The sequence below is a fragment of the Calonectris borealis genome, chromosome 31 (assembly GCF_964195595.1).
Source record: "Calonectris borealis chromosome 31, bCalBor7.hap1.2, whole genome shotgun sequence".
NCBI lineage: Eukaryota > Metazoa > Chordata > Aves > Procellariiformes > Procellariidae > Calonectris > Calonectris borealis.
Genome location: NC_134342.1, coordinates 1602590 through 1623853, shown reverse-complemented (window position 1 = coordinate 1623853; position 21264 = coordinate 1602590). Strand labels below are relative to the sequence as shown.

Genomic DNA, 21264 nt, shown 5'->3' with positions numbered 1-21264 from the left:
CTGACGACGATGCTGGAACGGGGGCGCAAGGATAACGCGTCGCATCCACGAGCATCCGGGAAAAGCCGCTTCGCCTCCCGTTGCTCCAAAATCCCGGCGGATAAACCGGCGAGAGCTCAGCGCATCCTCCTTTCCTTAGGGAACATGGGAAACTTCCCGGAGAGAGAGACAAAGCGAAGGGGCTGTCCGTCTGTCCAGGCAGGCGGCACAAAGACCTGCGTACACGCTGTAAAGAAACCTCATAAAACATTCCCGGAGATGGATTAGGGCTGGCGCGTGCCTGTTCCCCCCCCCCCCCGCCCCGAGTCCCTATTATGCTTTAAAGAGATGCTAATTATCCCCATTAACACGTGGAAACAGGGACCTGGATCCCTCCGGGATCACCCAGAATTAAGAATTGCCGCTTCCACGCGGGCGCCGTCGGTGGTTTAACGAAGGTAAAGCTGGAAAGACCCAAACCAGGAAAGGTTTTTGATATCGATGTATTTACACACAAGCAGCAGGGATTAATTAGTTGGAAAATAAGGCGGTGCTGGTGTGTCTGTACTGGAAAACACTCCATTTTTCATAGGATAAAGGAAAAACAGAGCCCTCGAAGGGCTGCAAAGTAAAAGCCTTGCAGATGGAGAAGGGAAATCGAGGGAAGAAACGAAACAAGGGCTCTGCAGAATAAGAAATTTCCCAAGGAGGAAAATAGGAAATGAGCTTTTTTTTTCCCCCCCCAAAGCCACTGATCTATTTAAAAAAAAAAAAAAAAAACCCCAAACAAAACTCATTCTTCCTAGAGGGGAAAAAAAAATCTACAAGGTGGTTTATTATTATTTTCGAAAAAGTCGGTTATGTTTTTATTAAAAGAGAAGACAAAAAAAGAGATGGTTTGAGTTCCTCTTGCCTGCACTCGGGCCTCTCAGCAAGTAATTTTTGGTAAAGCCTGGCAGCATCGTTTTAAGCGCAAACAAGTACCGAGCTGGTGGCCGTTCCCGTAATCCAAGTTTCAAACTGTTTTATCTCGGCCTTTTCCAAGTCCGGGCTGAGTTTTGCTGTAGGACACACACAAAGCATCAGAAATTACCTGCAGGTGGCCCCGTGCAAGAACCACACCATCCAGAACAGCTTTAATTAGTTAGAGATTGAACGGGAAATTCGTTTCCATTCGTCATCATGAATATCATTTAGGAATGGATTGGAAAAAAACCAAATGAGGAGGGCGCAGAGTTTGATCTTAATTCCACGATGCGGAGACCGTAATCGAGAGCGAGGATAACTTTTTATCAGCGCTTTGCTCCCTCTCCCCCGTCGCTGCAATTATTTTGGGGGAAAAATCAAGCCACAGCGCAGACGGATTCATTTTCTGCGAGATGCTGGGCTGAGCTGGGGACTTGCACACAACAGGCACCGGGATGCTAAGAAAAAAAAAAAAACCCCCAAATCCACCTTTTGCTTCAAAGCTGCTGTTGGAGCGAATTTATGCCGTATGAATTGAATATTTCAGGGTTTAGCTACCACGATTATACAGCAGCATGTAAGTTTTTCTTAAAAAAAAAAAAAGAGGTATTCAGGAGTGTTTCTACAGCGCTGTGGATTTTCAAGCAGTCCAGACCTCTTCTGTATCCCTCTTGCACACCATCGAGTTAAATCGGATGGATTTCTCGAGACATCTAGCCCCCAAATTCCTGGACACCAGGGTGAGGAAGATCCTTTTCTCCTGCCAGGTACCCGCAACGCAAGACCACGCGGTTCACAAACATTTACGGTGACGTTAAAAGGTGCCGGGTGCCGCAGCGGATTCATGGAATCCGTAGGACAGCATCTCGACCGCAGCCCGGCCTTAGGAGGAGAAGGGTTTTACCCTAAATTAGACGTCCACATCTAGCGGGGTTGGGTTTTTTTTAAGTGCGATTCATCCGAAAAAAAGAGACGGCGCAAACATCGGTGTATAAAAGGAGGGAGAAATCCCACCTCTGTGTCTCCCTTGACATATTAAGGTGTAGAAATAGGCGCTGTTGTTTAAATACCAATTAATAAATATGTAAACTTTACTTTTGCCTTAAACTCTGCCTTTTTTTTTTTTCCTCCTTCCACTTTGCTCTCCTGGCCAAACGGCTCCAGCTCTCCTTCCCCTCGCAATTTCAGAGCTGTTTCTTCTTGAAACTGCTTAACGAAACAGCACAAGAATTCCAAGACAGGATACAGAATATTTAAAAATCTAAAATATCTCCAAATACCACGTAAATCCGAAGGTTGAATCGTCGGACGCCTGCCACAAACCCTTCCCCGAGTCGCGCGGGACGCAGCGCCCCGCAGACCTCGGCGCTATCGTCATTTAGCGGCAATTTCTGCACGAAACGGGACGTTCCACCCTGCGGAATCCGAGGTCAAAGGCTTGAGCTCGTCCGTCGCGTGACCGCGTTTTCACCAGGCTCTTACGGAAACCCCCTCGGACCAGCCGAGCGACTGCTCAGCTTCGTACTTTATATTATTTTTTAATAATACATATAAACCTGACCTGCCGGTGCAGTTTCCAGCGCAGGAATTACTTTGCCGCTGCTGTAAATTAATTTATTGACATCCAGAGGAAGAGAATTCGCAACCCTTACCCCACGGCACGGCTTCCCACCTCCGAGCTCTTTGCATTCCCATTCCCACTTTATTTTTTAACCATTCCCTGCAGAAACGGGAACCGTGAAATCCTCAGGTAGCAGCTCGGGGTGGATGTTCGGTTTCTGTCGTGACCCTTCGTCGTTCGATCGCACCTCGGCTCTGAAGAACAACCTGCTCGTCGTTAATTCGTGTTCTCCGCTCCGTTTTAACGACGCAATCTGTGTCAGCGGGGAAGCGCGAAGGGGATTTACTTTTCCAGCTGACCGATTTCGGCAGCTGGGCAGCGCCGGCATTCGCGCCGCCGGCCAGACGGCATCGCCTGGATCCGGTCCAACCCTCGCGCCGCGATCAGCATCCCTAATCCTCACTGACCTCCGCCGCTACCTCACCTCCGTCCGTGCCCACGTTATCCCAGCGCTTCCCGGCTCCTTTTTGTGCCCCGCAGGATGCGTTCGGGGAGAAATTCGGAGTCGGATGTTGAATTCTGCCATCGCTTCGGTCCGCTCCGCGCCCTAAATACAGCAGGTTTCCACGCCAGGAGGGTTTTATTTATTCCTGTGCCCTAAACCACGGGGCTCCCCTCTGCTTTTCGGGACGTCTACGCTGCTAGGACAGCAAGAAAAACCATCTTCATTTCAGTTGATTTCATTGTTCCCCCTTTTTTTTTCGTGGGGAGCAGCTATTTCTAGGCTCATTTTTCCATGGCTCAAAGAAAAAACCAGATTAACGTTAAAGTGGAGCAGTTTTACACCCGAGCTTAAATAGCCCCGGACCCTCGCGTTTTTGCGCCACGGCTTCCCCCTGCTGAACAGCGAACAAGCCCCTGCCACAAAAACCATCCACAAAAGATTTTGCCGTATTTCAAAGAGCAGAGAGGAATCAACTTTTATTGATTACTGTCTTCGGATATTATCACAAAACTATCGATTACGGGCAGCAGGAGACCCCCAGAGGTGGCTTCATGCAGCGCTGGGGGTTTGGACATCATTTTAGGGCAGATGTTCAAGGACGACGGGTGTTGAAGCCGGCACGTAAATTATTTGAAACTTAACGTAGCTCGCGTTTGGTTCAGCCTCCGGGTTTTAAGGCAGTTTCCGAGCCACAGAAAATTCTCGGTGAATATTTTATTGGCTTTCTCCCCCGGCTCAGCAGTTACACGTTTACAACTCAAACAGGTCCCCCCTTCGCACCCACGTGCGGTTTCCAAGATAACTCTGGGCAAGATCCATTTCTGCTGAAAAATGAATGATCCCAGAACCCAAAAAACATTTGTGAAGGGTGATTTATACCCGAACCGTTCACCATCAAATGTTAAGCTAGACTTAAGGGATGAAGAGCCGCTGCCTTAACTCTAAACTGTCCCCATCCAGGGGGATCAGTAGAGATGTCCCCAGCACCACCAAGTGACAGGTCCTCCGTCCAAGATCTGGAGATGAATGTCCATCTAGAGATGAAGGTCCTGCCACCACTCTGTGACACCGTCCAAGTCCACTGCCTGCCCAACCTCCTGTAAGCTTGACACCGTGTCCTCACCTGCAAGGTCCACGGTGGAGCAGTTGTCCACCCTGCAAGCCCATGGAGGTCCAATGGTGGAGCAGATTGTCCACCCTGCAAGCCCATGGAGGTTCGACGGTGGAGCAGGTTGTCCACCCTGCAAGCCCACAGAGGTTCACGGTGGAGCAGACGTCCACCCTGCAAGCCTGTGGAGGTTCCACAGTGGAGCAGACGTCCACCCTGCAAGCCCGTGGAGGTCCACGGTGGAGCACTTGTCCACCCTGCAAGCCCACGGAGGTCCACGGTGGAGCACTTGTCCACCCTGCAAGCCCACGGAGGTCCACGGTGGAGCAGTTGTCCACCCTGCAAGCCCATGGAGGTCCCACAGTGGAGCAGATGTCCACCCTGCAGCCCGTGGTGAAGACCACAGTGGAGCAGGCTGTCCCCGTGCAAGCCCATGGAGGTCCACAGTGGAGCAGATGTCCCCTCTGCAAGCCCATGGAGGTCCACAGTGGAGCAGATGTCCACTCTGCAAGCCCATGGAGGTCCACGGTGGAGCAGATGTCCACGCTGCAAGCCCATGGAGGTCCATGGTGGAGCAGATGTCCACGCTGCAAGCCCACGGAGGACCCCACACCAGCATGTGGATGTGCCCAAAGGAGGCTGTGACCCCACGGAGAAGAGCCCACGCTGGAGCAGGTCTCCTGGCAGGACCTGTGGCCCCATGGGGGACCCATGTTGGAGCAGCCTGTTCCTGAAGGACTGTCTCCCGTGGGAAGGACCCACGCTGGAGAAGATCGTGGAGGACTGCCTCCCGTGGGAGGGACCCCACGCTGGAGCAGGGGACGGGCGTGAGGAGGAAGGAGCGGCAAAGACAACGTGTGATGAACTGACCCCAACCCCCATTCCCTGTCCCCCTGCGCTGCTCGGGGGAGGAGGTGGAGAAATCGGGAGCGCCCGGGAAGAAGGGAGGGCTGGGGGGAAGGGGTTTTATTTCTCATTATCTTTTTCTGACCTTTGATTGGCAATAAATTAAATTAATTTTCCCCAAGTCAAGTCTGTTTTGCCCGTGATGGTAACTGCCAAGTCATCTCCCTGTCCTTAGCGTGACCCACGAGCCTTTCGTTGTATTTTTTCTCTGCCCCCCCCCCGTCCAGTTGAGGAGGGGGAGCGATGGAGCGGCTGGGTGGGCACCTGGCATCCAGCCAAGGTCAACCCACCACAATCCCCATCCAGTGGGATCAACGGAAACATCCCCGGCACCACCGAGTGACAGGTCCTCTGTCCAACAGCCCAAGATCTAGAGGTGGGAACTTAAGGTCCCACCACCACTCTACGACACCGTTCAAGCTTGGCACCGTGTCCTCAACTGCCGGCACATCCCCAACTGCCACCGGCTCCCATTACGCCAGACGGACGGTGCCAGAGGATACGGATTCGCACATCGGCGCGTCCCACCGTAGCTGCCCCGTGAGTAAAGTCCAAACTGGTCGGCTGCTGGTTACCTTCATAACCTATCGAGTCCGAGCCTTCCTCCAGTTATCCACGGCAAGACAGCGGCACCCAACATCGTTATCCCAAACTCAATTCCATCAATCCCCAGAGCCCCCGGCGCACGGAGAAGACGGCAGAACCTGGGTGTAGGTGACTACACAACTCGGAAAAGTTGTTGGAGAGAAGTTCATCTATTCTAAGTCAGAAAAATGACATTTTTTTTTACTATCGGTTTTCAACTACAGCGCCAAATGTAAGCATTCTATAGGTACAACCTGAGCATGAGGCTATTTCCACCCTCGCAGTTTGAGAGCAGGAGAGATTTGATGCCCACTCTCTACTCCAACCTAACACTTGCAAGAACTGCTCTTTTCCTGGAAAGATGAAGTGTGGTTTTTCCCCCCCCCCCCCCAATTTTGCTTCTTGCTGTTCACTAACAAAAATTCCTCCAGAGTCAAGGCGTTCCTGGAGCGGCCGGAGATTTAAAATACGGCCTTTCCCACCCGAGACTTCAGAAAGCCGATCGCTCATCGTGCCTGGGCTATCTCTGTAACCACACGCACCTTGGAGATTATTATTATTGGAGAGAATAAATTATCGGAGATAATAAATCTCCAATCTTGCCAAAATATTCAGATGTCACAAAGCCAACCGAGTACTTTTAAAGCTGCCACGAAAAAACAATAGTTGTGTATTTGGGGTGATTTTCCCCATTTATTACCAAGCCTTTTAGGGCAAACTACCAGAAACAAAACACACTTAGAAGAGCGAGTTCTGGGTAAAGGCACCAAAAAAACCATCCCATTTGTGTCCTATTTTCCTGAGCTGGGTGGAATACAGACCCCCCAAGAGAAGGCAGCTCTGCACAGTGCTGTCTGACGGGCGTCTGAGATGCAAGCAGGCTCCCAAAAAACACCCAGCTGAGCAGAAAGGGGCCAAATTGGGACTCGGTGGCAGCTGTGGGAGACCACCGGGACTCACCCCAAGCACTGGCCAAGGGGTATGGGAGATATAGCTGTACGTGTACGCGGAGGGGAACAAAAAAACTCGTGTCTGATATTCTTAAATACAAGAGAAATAAGGGAAGATAAAGAAAACTCTGAATTATTTCACAGGTGTGAAGCTTCTCCCTGACCTTGCGCTCTCCGCTGTTTCTGCCTCCTGTTTTCCCGGTTGGAATCAGCTCCCTCGGCAAAACAGGTTTCAAATTCTTCTTCTAATCAGGACAATCAAATTTGATCCGGCCTTAACGAAGCTCCTGCTCCGTTCTGAATCCCCACAAGGGGACAAAGCTCCGTGTAAGTCTCCACTCACTCGCGCCGGCAAACGCCTATCGGTAAATCTGGCAAATCCAGGGACGCGTTGGCTGCAGCTCGTACGAGATTTACTCAATCCAAAGCACTCGAGAAGGCAACGAGTGCAGCTCATCCCCGGCTGTAATTAATTCCCGCAGTCCTGCTTTACATTGCCTTCTCTCCGGTGACACCCCCAAAAGAGACATTACTGCCCCAAAATGCTGGAAATAAGCCGCACCCCGTAAATCATGCGCTTATCGGCACGGTAGTAAAATTCGGGATAATTATAATTACCTGAAATCAGAGTTGACCCTTCGAGGTGTTCGGTTCTTCTTCACCAGCTGAACCCTCTGACCTTCATTTTCGAAGCTACTATTGAAAGAAAGATCTGTAAGGAAAAGAAACGCGTGTTAATTCAGAATTACAGCCAAAAAAACATCGCTAACTTTTATCCTTTGCCTTTTTGTTCTCCAGATTTCTATTTTTTATTTATAGGAAATGATACGTCTGAGTCAGAAAACCAAGAACCCCTGACGATGAAAAGTGTCGTAAGGTAGACGTGGACGGGTGAAGGGATCCATGACGGTCCAGCCCGTCACCCAAAGCGTGCACGCTCCGGAATTTAAATATACTGAGAAAAATGATTTAATTTGAGCTAACCAACCCAATACACCTCTTTTTGAGAGCACAGGTCCGTTCCCTTGTGTTAAGCTTCCCCCAAACAAGAAAAAAAAAAACCCCTGCAGATTACTCAAAAAGGTCTTTCCAGCCCAGAAAGTCCTTTAAGCCTGGGTTTAACCCAACGCTGCTGCTCAGCTTTAGCCATCTCCAAGCCTGGCTTAGCAGCTTACAAGAGGTCTCGAACCCATCCGCAGCCCCAACGCAAGGACACCAACGCTCACGCTCCGTCTTTTCACAGAAATTACCTAAAAAAAGCACCGAACACGAGATTTTAAGCTCCTACCGCAAAGGCGATCTCTAGGAAGATGACCGGAGCCACAACCGACGCCTTTCTAACATCGCTTGTGCTCGTGAAATACCCACCACGCCTCCAGAGCCAGCTCGCTGCCTTAGAGCCAATAAACACATTAAACTCGTTAAAAAAAAAAAAAAAAATCTTTCCTTTCATTTTCAGGGGCAGGACAGACCATAAGGGATACGGGAGACGCGACGCTTTTTGCCCCCAACAAAAGGAATTCAGCAGGTGCTAACGCATACAAAACCCAAGAGGCCAAAGAAGGACCGGCTTAACAGCTCCGCCTAACTTTAAGCTTAGCCCTAGCAAGCGGGTGTGGAAAAATTTAGCTAAAGCAAAGCGAGACTCACCCGCCTCCGGGTGAGGAATACCCGAGGATGAAAGTGATGTCTGGAGGTCTCCTGCTCACAGCAGGACGGACTTCAGAAGTTCAAAGAGGTTGCTCAGGGCTTTGTCACACCACAGCAATTACCGTCGAGTTTTAATTGACGTTTTAGTGCTGGTTTTTCAGAGGTTTAGCTGATCTTAGGAGTGCCATACTCGCTCTTTACTCAGTGTTTGCTGCCGGTTCGGCTTCCCAACAAAGCCCACCCCGGAGGAAGGTGGACACCGAAGCAGCTCGAAGGGTAAAACACGTACCAAAGCCTGCACCCAGGCTAAACGAGCTCGTTAAATACTCACAAATTCCTTCTCACGACCTAGCAGCTCCCTGCAGGCAGGTAAATCCACCGAAAGCTTCAAACACGCGGCGGCGTTGCGTGCTTCTGCCTACCCGCGTTTTCTGACACAACTCGTGGTCCATTCTGGCCACTTCTGGTTCTTTTTAGCGATTATAAACCTAAAAACCCCCTAATTCTGTTAGAATTGCTGTTTCACAAGCATCTCCGTTAACAGACGTGCTCCGGTGAATGCCACAAATTACAATTATAGCACTAACCACACTTATCCGATAACATACACCAGATTAAATCTCAAATACGGGTTGTTTTTTTCTTGCAAATACTATTTTTTTTTTTCCCAGCTAGCGACAGCCACAGCCTCCAAAAGATGCAGAAGGGACTTGTTTTCATCAACAGCCGCAGAAGGGACTTGTTTTCATCTCCGGGTCCCAAAGATCAAACTCAAGACGCTTGGAGGAAGAGGCTGTTTGCTCAAAAACCATTTTTTTTTTTTTTTAAGAACATAATTTGCTTTCTGCGTGTTCAGTGGCTTTTAAATTTCCTTGGGGGGTGGGGAATAACTCCAAAGAGCGACTCTTCCTTCAGCAGCAGAATTCACCAGTTTCCTACAACACCACTCCACAGTACTGAAAGAAATAAATCGATACTTTCAGTCTTCTAAAAATCTACACGGTTTGACGGCTGCGGCACCAGAAATTTAATTTTTCAGACTTGTTTGATGAAGTTCCTTCCCCGGCACCTCGGTTCCAGCAGTTTAAGACCTCCAAGAACAGCACTTACAGGAGGAAGGCGCCAGATCTCCTAGCGAAGTTTGCGGCTACAAACACAAAAAACAGCGATTTAAAAGATTTATGTCACCAGTTTTTGCTGTTCCCCCCCCATCGGGATAAATCTGAAGGAGCAGGTACCGTTTACAGGCTGGCGGTCACGTTAACTTGGGGGAAAAAGGTTTCAATCCTGATTAACGCGTGAACGGGAACCAAGACTTGAAGAGTACGGGCTCTACGGGATGTCACAAAAAACCCAGAAACAGTGAAAATAAGGATTTTTCCCTAAAGAAAGGCGAAGACCAAGAAAACAAGCGCTGCAATACTAGCAAACGACTCGCGTAGTATCTGAAAATAGAGTTACATTAACTGGAAAAAGTTGGCATTTGTAATTTTATTGTTGTTAAATTACAAAGTTTTCCTATAAATTCACTTTTTCCCCATCAGATCCTGACTTTTTAATACTGAATCAGCGAAATCCAAGGTATCGTACAAAAACCCCGGTCCCCCGCTCGTCAGAAAGAAGCATTTGGGTATTTAAAAAAAAAAAAAAAAGATAAAAAATGACAAAGCTCGGCACTTTCATGTTTCTAAAGGAGAGGAACGTCCACTCGGCAGCATCCCAGGGTTTCAGGTGACGGATTCTCTCCCAACCAAACCGACCGCACGGCGCAGACCTCGGATTTCTGCAAGAGCGAAGACTAACGACGTGTGCCAAACGAGTTACGGCCATTCCCGATGCTCGTATACACCGGGAAAATCCGATTGTACGTAATCAGCTCCACGATCAACCAACATACACAAGATTTTATACTCAAAGCGTGTACGTAAGGATAATGTGATTAACCTTAATCTTTAGAGTGTCACAGCTTTACTAAACTAAATTATTTTACTGATTTTTTACGCTTTCTTACATTTTCCACTAAAATTCACCCCTCAGCCCCTCCTAAGACTCCCCCAAATTTTCCAGCAGCACAATCGCTAACGAGGAACCTGCTAATATTGGCCCTCGAAATCATTTAAGTGCTTCTCCTCACCTGGAAACTCTTATTTCAAGCCGATTTCGTTCCCATAAATCCATCGAGGTCCCGTTTATGTTCCCCTAACGAGGAAAAACGTCTGGGAGAAGGCGAGACAGAACTCACCTAGCACGGAGAGCAGCCTCAAACTCTGGTAGGAAAGCAAAAAACCACCTTTGCAGATACTTCGAGGTGATAAATACGGTCGCAAAAAGGCAGATTTAGGTATTGGCAAGGCTCGCTGCTCCCTCTGCTTTGGATCTGCAGAGCAGGCGAGGTCTTGGGTCTCTCCCACCGACGTCCACTCCGGGACAGCTCTCCGAGCTCCACGGTCCCCCCAAGACCCTCTGTACCTCTCAGGTTTGGGTCGACCTCCAAAAATTCCTCATTTCAAGGTTTCTACACACTTTCTTCCCTTCCAGAGCGTCCAGAACTTCTCACCGTGTCACCAAAAAGGCTTTAAGAGAACCAGGAGACCCTCAAAGACGTTGTCTGCCAGCTAGAGCATCATGTCCAGCCTGGAGACCATTCTTCACCTCTCCACTTGCACGAGGCCACCCGACTCCACTACCTCCAAAAAAAAAATAATCAAGGCCGAGAGCGGATATCTTGCCAAAACCACTTATTTTGTCTGGGGAATCTTATCTCCACGAAGGCTGTTGGGGCAAACAAAGGCCGTGCTCCGCGGGGTTCGTCTAGCTCCGGGACAAGAAGACAATTCAGTTGAAAACAGTCACAAACCAATATTTTCCAGGTGCTGCAGTTGAATTTTGCTCACCTCAAGCCACCGCTAACACAAAGCGATGCTCTACCACCGAGATCCCCAGCTAGGATTTCAAAGCGCGTATAAATTAGCATTAAAATCTCATTTTCCCAGCAAAATCGCGTGGGGGGAAAACCCACCCAAAAGGGAGAACAGTCAGCATAGGCATCCAAGAAAATACGCATCTCAATTTGCGATAATCGACACAAAATAAATTCCAAGGTCGTGTTGGGTCTAAATATTTCCGCAGGTATAGAAAATCGCTCCAGGAAGCGCCACGTGGTCCGGCGGTCACCCATTTCTTCCGGCAAGCGCCTTCTGATTTTTTAAGAGCCACGACAACCCGTGCAGCTCTGCCGTAACACAGCGGAAAGCTGAATTTCAGTTCCATCTATACATACGTACCTCTTCTATACGTTTTCTCAGCTCACAGCCAGATGCTTTATCTTCTCCGACTCAGCGCTGGCACCGGGGTATCTCAGCCCTCCAGATCCGAATTAAATTATCCGCCTAACAAGCCTCGCTCCAGAGGCTCAGACACTTCCAAAACAGATTTTTTTCTATTAATTAACGCTTCCCGACTTCTCGCCTTTTTTTTTTTTCCCCTCCCCTTAATGGTTGTGGTTTATATTCCAAGCACAATTACTTTCGACCTTAGCACTCCTTTAATAACGCCCCGAGTCTGACACTCGGACGAGAAGCGGCGACCGAGCGACCCTTGATCCAAGAGCCCTTCCCAACACCGCAAACAAGGGCAAGGAAAATATTGAATTTGATCCAGGAATTGAATTTGAAAGCTTCAGTACAAGACGGTTTGTTCGTAGAGTCGCTGCCAAATTGGTCCTGGGTAGCGACTGAATGAGAAGAGTTGACTTCAGGGAAAATAAAACCCGATTTTGTTCAATATACCGTTTTTCGCTCCTTTTTTTACTCCACGACCAGGCTGTTCTCTACCAAAAACAGCCACCGCACCGACGAAGATAGGAGCGTGTGCGGGCGCCATCCGATTGCACAACTTGAAAGCGGCCTTATCGTGCCGTCTGCTCTCATAAACCCCGTAAACACCAAAGGAGAAGCGATGTGGAAGGAAACGGGGAGGATTTAACTAAAAACATCGCTGTCGCAGTCCAGGACGGCCGCTCTCACGCTGTTTGGCGCTCAGAGAACTAAAAAACCAAGCGCTTTTGGTACCTGATTCACCTGAATCTCCGAATTTCCACATCGGCATCCAAAGCCAAGGGTGGCCGCAGACCCGGACGTGGTCCCAGGAACGTTGTTTTGGCGATCCAAAGTCTGAGTCCGTACGTCGGATATTCCTTAACACGGGCTGCGCGGGCAGCCCGGGCTGAAGCCGAGGATAAGGTTTTTCCCAGGAAAAACTAGCAAAACAGCGGATAATAAAATAAAACAGTGGTTTGGATACCGGGCAAGGTTTTCCTCCTCCTTACCCTAACCTCAGACTCCTCCCGCGTTCACAGACCTTCGTCAGACAGCAGCACTAAACGCTTTTTAAGCCGTTAAATAAATCCGTGCCTGGATGAAGCCTAAACAGGAGTAAACGTGCACCAAATTATGCCTGTAATTTCTGTTCTATAATACTCAGACCCGCGTAATATCAAATAGCTGCCAAAAAACCAGTTACAGTCAAGGCCGTGCTCCAGCGTCAGCCCCAAATACCACGCAGCCTTTTTATTTTAGGGTAAAATCCGCGCTTCTCTACAGCAGGAGAACCTTAACACCTGTGTGCAAGAGTTGCTCTGATTTTAAAGCAAGAAAATATATAGAAAAATCAGCTGGTTTAACAAAACTAAGGAAACGAGGACAAACGCGACCAGGTTGTTTGCCTGTCAAACTGGTTTGCTTCTCCGAGCGGAAGATTTCTGGTATTTAAGGGAGGGGAGGACACGGATGAGCGATAGCCCACAACCAGAGTCAGAGATGAAGTTAAAACCGTTGTTAAACCCGGCAGATCCTACTCAAAAATCCATGGTTTTGGTCATACAGGCAACGCAGTAGGTCATTAGAGAGGAAATAAGAGGTACTTTATCCACGTCAGGCAAATAGAGACTAAATTTCTCATTCTTGAGACAAACAGAACAAACTTCACCCCGTCCCGTCCGGCAGAAGCATAATTTAAAATTAGTAACGTAGATTTAATAGAGAGTAAACTGCTTAAACGTGCTAGGTACAAGATTTAATTCAGGTCATCAGCCAGCTACACGCTGCAAGCTCGTATTAGCGCTCCGTAGCCTGGAAAGAGTTTTCCAACAAGACCAATTTAGCCTCAAATCCTTTAATTAGCGGTCGGAGAAGCGGAGTATCCAGCTACAAACAGAGATCCGTAGATTCAAAGCGCAGTTAAGCCACAGGGATGGAAGAAGGTTGCAGGGTGTTTCCTGGCCAGGAGCTGCTGGTCGACGAGGTTTTACCTTGAGAATTAAGCGGTTTGTACCTGAAAAAGGTTTGTGCCCCAAAAATCGTCTTCCCCCAAGTCAAATCAGATGCCACCTCCCTGCAAGCATCCTTGTTCTTGAATTTGTTTTCGTATCGCTGCCACCGAAGAGCTCAGAAAACAGCAAAAGTTTATCTGAGATCAATTCAGGGCCCCAAGCAATCGGGCTTAGATCTTCAAAGCAGACGAGCCCCGACCACAAAGTGGAAGTCACAAATGTATCTCGGGAAATTTCTGATGAACGAGCAGACAAAGCAACTAAAAAGCAAAGCCAACGCATCTTAAATTATTGAGCCTCGGTCTCCTCCGAGCAGCTCAGGGCACTGAGAGTCCCGCGCGCGTTTGGATTTTAAGGGCGCTTACGCCACCGGCGCCCAACCTCGGCGACGAGCTTCAACCCACAACTCGGCCACCCGAAAGCAACTCGACTCCTCGTGCTTTCCCAAAACCTGGTATTTCATCCCGCGCACCGTCACGCTGCGCCTCGGAAACGTGTTCTGGAGTCACAGTACGAGGCTGAGAGTCCGAAACGACCCAACTGCGATCTCAACTCTTTTCTTTCAAGGATTAAGAAGCTAAAACAAAGCTGTGAAAGGAAAACCAGATGCAAATACTCAAAAATATTACGTCAAAAAAGCAGAGAGGTGGTTTTCTATTCAAATTTCTGTCTGGTCAAAAGACTCGCAGTCTAACCGATCCCAGAAATTAGCCGTTTCCTTCCTCTTAATCGCAGAGACAGCCTTGAAAGACCTGAAAAATCACAAGTTTAGAAGTATTAGCAGCTGCTGGTTTTGTTATTAGAACAAGTCTGATACGGAGCCGTTAGAGGAGCGGGACTTTCTCCTCCTTCCCTCCCTCGACGCGCTCACCCACGACCAGAAGTTATCTTTAGCGCAAGGCCGCAGCCAGAAAAGCCTATTTGTACTCCGTTAATTGATAATGCGGCACCGACGATTCGTAACAGAGTTGAGCGCACGAAGCCACCGCGTTTTATAAACCATGTAAAAATGAATTTGAGAGTTTATAGCCAGAGCAATCGACACCAACCTCAGTTATCCAGGAGGGAAGACATTTCGTACGGCAAGGGGCTGCGGTGCCGGCAGCGCGACTAACACCCGGAGAAGTCGGGCGACGTAAAATGGAGAGCACGTTTCTACTCCGCTTAAATTAAAATAGAAGCGAGCGACTCGGCAGAGAAGAAAACCTGGCGATCCACTTCAGGGTCAGCGTGCCCCAAGCACGAGCGCGTTGTTAGAGGAGAGCTGGGGCTGCAAGACAGCTCCGAGCTCCTTGCAAATTAAAGAAGGATTTTTAGAAAGTCGTCAGGCTAACGAGCAACTCAGACTCACTTGGAAATCACTCCGTCGCTGACAATAAAATAAACTTTCTCCGGCGAGGCGGGGAAGGACACGTCCTCCTGGGTGTGCTCACACTTGCAGGAAGAGTACTTGACGCTGAGATGTTCCTGCTAATCCTTACCACGCAGTAAATTACTCGTTTCAGCTTAAATTAGCTCGTAGGTGAGGTCAGAAACTCGGACGTTGCGTGGCAAAAGCCCGAGCTCACCTTAACTGAGCTGAAGAGCATCAGAAACCTCCCCCAGATCTCAAGCTCAGGTCCTGCAGGTCTTGGTTCAACCCCTCTGCGGAGCAGCCTGATCTTCCAACCGCCCGCAGGAACACCGGGAATATTCCAGAGTGGAATATCGAGGCCGTTTTGGGATTCATAAAGCAATTTCTTAACGGCGCGGAACAAGTCAACGGGCTTCTGAAGACCCACCCAGCGGGTGAGAAAGGCAATCTCCACCCGGGGGGTAAGAGATAAGGAGAGAGGAGAAGGAGAAGCGGCCGTACGGGAGCGCATCAAACATCCACCATCCCATCTCCAGGAAAAAAGAAAGAGCGATCCTTCACAAATCCATCCCCCACGCTTCCAAAACACGCTCGGGAAGGCTTATTATTCAAAATAATTAAAGACCTCAGTCTTTACTAGGGATGTACTTTAAATCGCTGCCTGTTCACCTTCTCTCTACCATTACAAAGTCGTTACCGAGGCACCTCGGCTCTTTTCTGAAGCTTTTCTGGGTTTTTTTCTTTTTGCAATCAGCAAGATCATTCATGCCCTTCCCTACGCTATTTTTCAAGTGCACTGAAAAAACACGGGTGGGAACAGATGGATCTTCCTCCACGCCAAGCTACTGTCCATTCCTGTCTCTTAATAAATTGTTAATCCACGGAGGGGTTATCAACCTCCTTAAGCTTAGTTTTAAGAGGAAACAGTTAAACCTAAGCTTTTGAAGGATGCCTCAGCACAGTTTATCAATAACCAGGCTTAAAATGAACATCTAGAAGACAATTTCCTCCTTAAAAAAAAAAAATATCAGGTTGACCATACGGATTACGATCCTATATTCAAGTGTCGAGTCTAAAATAATCTCACCTTTAGGCTAGGCTTTTGCAGAAGCACATTTTGGGCTCCAACCCTTTCAATATCGGCACTGCAATAACAAGCACGTGGAGCCCCGTAGCTCTAGCTGAATTCACGTTCCTCTTCAGCCCACGTCTGTAGATACCGAGAGACCACCACTGCTCAGCGTCGCGTTTTGCAGGCGCTATCAATAGTCCGCGAGAACACGGGGCTCCCGAATAGCCGCCTTTCCCGGAGAAACCTAACTGGAAGTTGAGGTAAGAAAGGACATGCCAAGGTCAGACCAAAAATAGCCGATTAAAAAAAAAAAAAAAAAAAAGAGAAGGCGAAACAAAAATGTTCTTAAAATGTGAAAAATGCAGTGCCCTTAGCTGGTTAAATCCGTCCTGAGACACAGAAAAAACATATTAAAACCAGCAGGGTAGTTAAACCAGTTAAAAGCAAAGCTGCTAGGCTCAGAAGAGGAGGACGTTAGGTCACATCTAAGACCCAGAAGTCATTCTGGGTCCCGTTAAGAGTAGTATCTGTTAAGCAAAGACCTATTTTACCAACCCTTAACGCAGTCGCACGGCTCTAAAAAAAGATCTCCCCAAAAAACCACTCCGAACACCCTGCCGAGTAACGAGACATCCCTCTCAGCCGCTTGTACCTTAAAAGGGGTGTCAGAGGACACCAAAGCGCTCCGAAAATTCACCTTTTACTCCTCGGGCTCTGCAAACAGTTGGAATTTTCCCTTCGGACTAGAAGAGCGACCGGCAGCTCTGCAAACAAACAGCCGTCAACAGGCACAAGGTCAGTCTCGTCTGTAAATACGTCGTCTCCGACTCAACGGCAGGAATAAGCGGCAATCTTGTTTTTCTTGTAACCTGAGATGGTTTTTACAGGGAATTCTTCTGTCCAGGACAGCGTCCAGCCCTAAATGCAGGCAAGGAGAAGCAGTAAAAGGCTCTTTGGCTACCTTTATTCTACAAACTGACCCCGCTCCGTTGTCTTTGTGCTCAGAGATGTCCTGGTTTACCAGTTCAGATGATCAGTTTTTGCTAGCAAGACGATAATAAATCTTCTTTCCCCCCATTTTCACTCTTTATCCTCCTTTTCCCAGCCCTTACCAGCGACTCCGTGGGCAGAGGCGGCGTTCAAAAGCCGAAAGCACCGCTTCACGAGCGGAAAATAAGAGAGATCAAACTTTGTCCCGCAGAGCGGCACCACACCTTTCCCCTTTGCTCTTCCCCCCAGGGGGAACCGGATCACGCCCAAATTAACTCTAATTACACCCCAATTCAGTAGGAAAGGACCACGCCGGGAGTTTGGGAGCGGCATAAAGTTGGGAATCGTCTCCTTAAATACATCAAAATAAAAAATCACGGTGACGTTTTGAGCTAACAGCGAAGTTCAAAGCCTATTTTTAGCGTTCGTCCCTTTTACCCACCACCAAATTCTTCCCGAGCTCCCTGACCCAGAGCAAGACGTCGAGCATCGAGCGCACCCGGGCTCTCGACGCCCGCGTTTTACAGGCGAGGTCTGTGCATGCACAAATACAAATTCAAAAAAAAAAAAGAAAAAAAAAGCAACCACGAACATCTCGGGTAACCTTTGGACCAGCGATTCGCACTCTAATCCCGTCCTCCCCCCCCCCGGTATTAAACTCTGGACTCCGAGAACCGACTTTGCCTGCGCTCGGCAACGTAATAAAGACGCAGCTTTGCTGCTCGTACCGTAAAACCAAAATATATTTAGCGCTGCGTGCAGAGGGTTTGAGATCTTGCTACCAGGATTGTTCCTGCTCCCGTTATTCCAGCAGACAAATACGAGTGTTTTATCACCCAAATCTTGCCAACGGGGAAATACCTACCGGACAGAAATCAAAAACACTTTATAAAAGCAAATATAAAACAACCCGAGATGATCATTTACACTGACGGTGATTTTTGTGCTGGCAAAGGACCCGCCTCTGGCGCCAAACCCTTTAACTTCAGCATCAACTTTGGTGGAATTAATATTCCTTGTGCTAAGTTGAAGAAAATTATCACCAGTATTATTAAAAAAATGCATTATCTCTGCATTTTTCCACCCCCTCCTCTAGGAGGGCATGAGACATGGGGGAGAGCCGTGAGTATCAGGACTCAAAGGATTAGGTCAAGTGATTTCCAGACAAGTGATTTAAATTGATTTTCTTCTAATTTGCTTCCTTTAAGTGGAAAATTAGCACCTACTCTGCAGCGGGCAGAGTCCTCCAGGCCCATCAGGGCCAGAGGAGTTGGGGAAACCCTTGCTTGAGACACCGAGCTCCCTCCAAAACCGCCGCGGGGCTCTCCGGATCGGATTTATTATAGTTTCGCCTTCCAAAAAAAGCTACTTAGAGACAATCTGAGCACAAATCTCGAGCCCTACTACGCCGCAGTCCGTACACACACACGTAATTAATGAGGAGGTACCAGAGGCAGCGCAAGTTCTTACTTCTGAGGCAGAAACTTGTTTTAAATTTAACACGAGCGGGACATTGGGGGTCAGAGGAGCTTCGGGCACCGGTCGCAAATCCCCGTTACGGCTCCGTCTCCAAACGACGAGGAACTGGTCGTTCCACCTCTCGGGTGCAGCCGAGTTGGATGGAAGCAAAGCTGATTTTTCCACGAGAGGATGAGAGCCGGGAGCGCACCGTTCGATTTTAAACGTGGCCGTTTTCAACCCTGATCAGCCACTCCGCAAAAGGAACACGAAAATAAAACCAAAAAGTCTCGATTTTTCCAGAAATCAAGGTTTCACGTATAAAACATGATGCTTTTAAGGACTGTCAGTAGGAAGAGGAGGCAAAAGAGCTTTTGGAAGGAGACTCATTTAATTTGTAGCCTTGCCACGAGGCTGATGTCTCAGCCAGCTCGCTGGCGAGTCAGGGCTGCAACGCTGGGATGTTTTCGAAGCGGAATTGCTGCGTATTTCATCATAACCCTCCAAGGTTCGGCTCCGCAGGACCCAAGCTCACCCTGCCTCCGCAGCTGCCTTTCCCCGGAGCCGTCGGATAACCGGATAAACCAGCCTGGCAAAGGATTTCCAAAGCAGGGATGCTGTTGGCGAAGAGATTTCCCGACCCATCCGTACCTAGCTCGTTAAATAAAAGGAACCACGACAAGTAGTTTAGTGTTTGGTGTATTTTTTGTAACGACAATCAAGACCTGCCAGCCAAAAAAAAAAAACAAACCCCAAACCTCCTATAAATTATGCTCCTTTCAAATTATCCTCTTCCAAAACAAGAGTTTGTATGTAAAAGATAAAGAATGACTGTTTTCAGGTAGTTTAGGGAAAAAAAAGAGGTGCACTGAGCTCAGGAAAGCTGGGCCTACGAGGACAAACAGTCTCATAGCAGGTATTTAGTACCGGTTTTTAGAAAGCCTGCAGCCCAACACAGTTTTTATTGTTCTATTTGATCAAATCACGCTTGTATATTAATTACGCTCGTATATTAATTACGTAATTCCCATCGCTCCGGTCTTATGCAAGCACGGGGTGTAGGCGCGGAGTAAAAAGGGACTTTGCACCACAGAGCTTTAAGCTGGGCTTAAAATTTCAGGAGCAAATCAGCTGAGTAGAGCCGGCCCGTCTCACAGCCGCTCTCAATTCCCAGGGTTTCAGTCACTGCCACTCAGCCGAGGAAAAACTTCCTGCCCCAAGGATATTATTTTTTTAAAGGTTATTCCTCTCACTTTAATACCTCTTCAGCTCGTCAAATTAGCATAAAAAGGCTGACTGGGTGATTAAGAACCGTCTCATGACTTTCCAAGAAGGAAGGTGCTTCAGGAACGTGGCTTTGTTCGGCCTCTCAGTGTTTTACCTCGCTGCACTGCGTGTTCTCTGCAAAAATGCGGGGGGAAAAAGGAAAAAAAAAAAGGAGCTACGCAACCCAAAAAGTGAAGAAGAATAAAAATTTGAGCACGCCTACCCAGCCTGGCTGAGTTTTTGTCCCTGCGTTTTAATTTAAACAATGTAACCCCTAAATTCTTCACTCTGGTTTCGCAAATTGTAAAGTACAGTTCAAGAGAAGATGGGCACAGCGCAAATATTCCGGGGGGGGGGGGGAGGAAAAAAAAAGGAATTTTGCTTTGGGAAAACGTCTCCGTGCCGAGTCCTTCCCGCAGGACGAGCGGGGTTAAGCCAAGGCTGACTCCAAAAACCTCCACTTGAGCCAAGCCGAAGGAGGCGAGACCGCAGCCTCACCTCCCTGCCACCCACCGGGAGACCGCGGAAGGAGAGCTGGGCCCTCCGTCCGTAGCAGCCAGAAGCGGGGAGGACGACCTCACAGCAAGAGAAATTACGGAGAGAGGAAGAAATAACGAATACTCGCTTATTTTGAGAAGTTTTTGGGTCACTAAAGCTTATTTTTCTGGCGCGACGGAGCCCACGGCTGCTCTGGAGGAACAATCAGCGACGCAACCAGGTATCGGTGTGGCTGAGGAAAAGGAAGGAGAAGCGTTCAGAAGTTGACCTGTAACCATCAACCGAGGACCTTTACCATCCACCAAGGCTCCCACCGCGCGCAGACGGGTTCCCTGCGCTTCTACGCCGCAAGCGCATCCCGAGCATCTCTTTTTTAACGAAGGCAAAATTGCATAAACCCAAACCGAGGTGAAAACAACTTTCCCCTCGCTTGTCGGAAAAAAAAAAGACGCAGTTATTGTTCGGGCTGCGGTGCCACCCGGCCGCCCCGCTCCTCTCCCAGCCCGAAATAACCCCTCGGCGCAGGATAAAAAATAAAAATACATTTCCCCGCGCGGCTGCGCGAGTGTTTTTTGAGCGGGAGGGAAAACAGCGCGTTACCGCCAAGAACGCCCAGCGCGAGAGGAGACGCCTGAGACCAGGAAAAACCCTGCGGTGTCCGAGTTCCTACACCCCGGCTCGGTCCGAGCTACCGCGCAATAACGTCTCTTGACACGAACAGCGACGCTGCGGAGCAGGCAGAACCCCCCGCTGGGGTGAGATCGCCTCTGTTTCACTAAAATTAAGTATTTTTAGGATTCAACTGATCTTACCTAACGTTGAGATCTACCTGAAGATGAACCGAGTTGCGCTCGCGAGGCCAGCAAACAGAAACGGATAAAAAGGCGACGTTTGCTCTGCATCACTTCCACTTTTTTTCAAGCCGAAACTTCCCCAGGAGACCGCAGCTCGGCGGCACGCGGCTCCGGTTACCTGCAAACTTCCCTACGGAGCTCCGGCTCCGGTCAAGTCTTGGGGTGGGAATAAAACCGAGCACCAACATCTGCGGGCTGAGCAGCTCTATAAACACAGGGTTTATTAAAAAAAT

General features: G+C 48.7%; 1 protein-coding gene across 9 annotated transcripts in view; it reads right to left on the bottom strand.

Annotated features, from left to right (window-relative positions):
- The window catches only part of BRD4 (bromodomain containing 4), a 63304-nt gene extending 56034 nt beyond the window's left edge, over window positions 1-7270 (bottom strand). For 4 of the 9 annotated variants that reach the window (XR_012670492.1, XM_075134200.1, XM_075134198.1 and 1 more), the window contains exon 1: window positions 7179-7267. The gene's annotated coding sequence lies outside the window, so the exon portion shown is untranslated. Of the gene's footprint in view, window positions 1-7178 lie in introns of all 9 variants that reach the window. The other 5 variants (XM_075134194.1, XM_075134195.1, XM_075134193.1 and 2 more) reach the window with 4 other exon arrangements.
- Between the last annotated feature and the right edge of the window lie 13994 nt (window positions 7271-21264).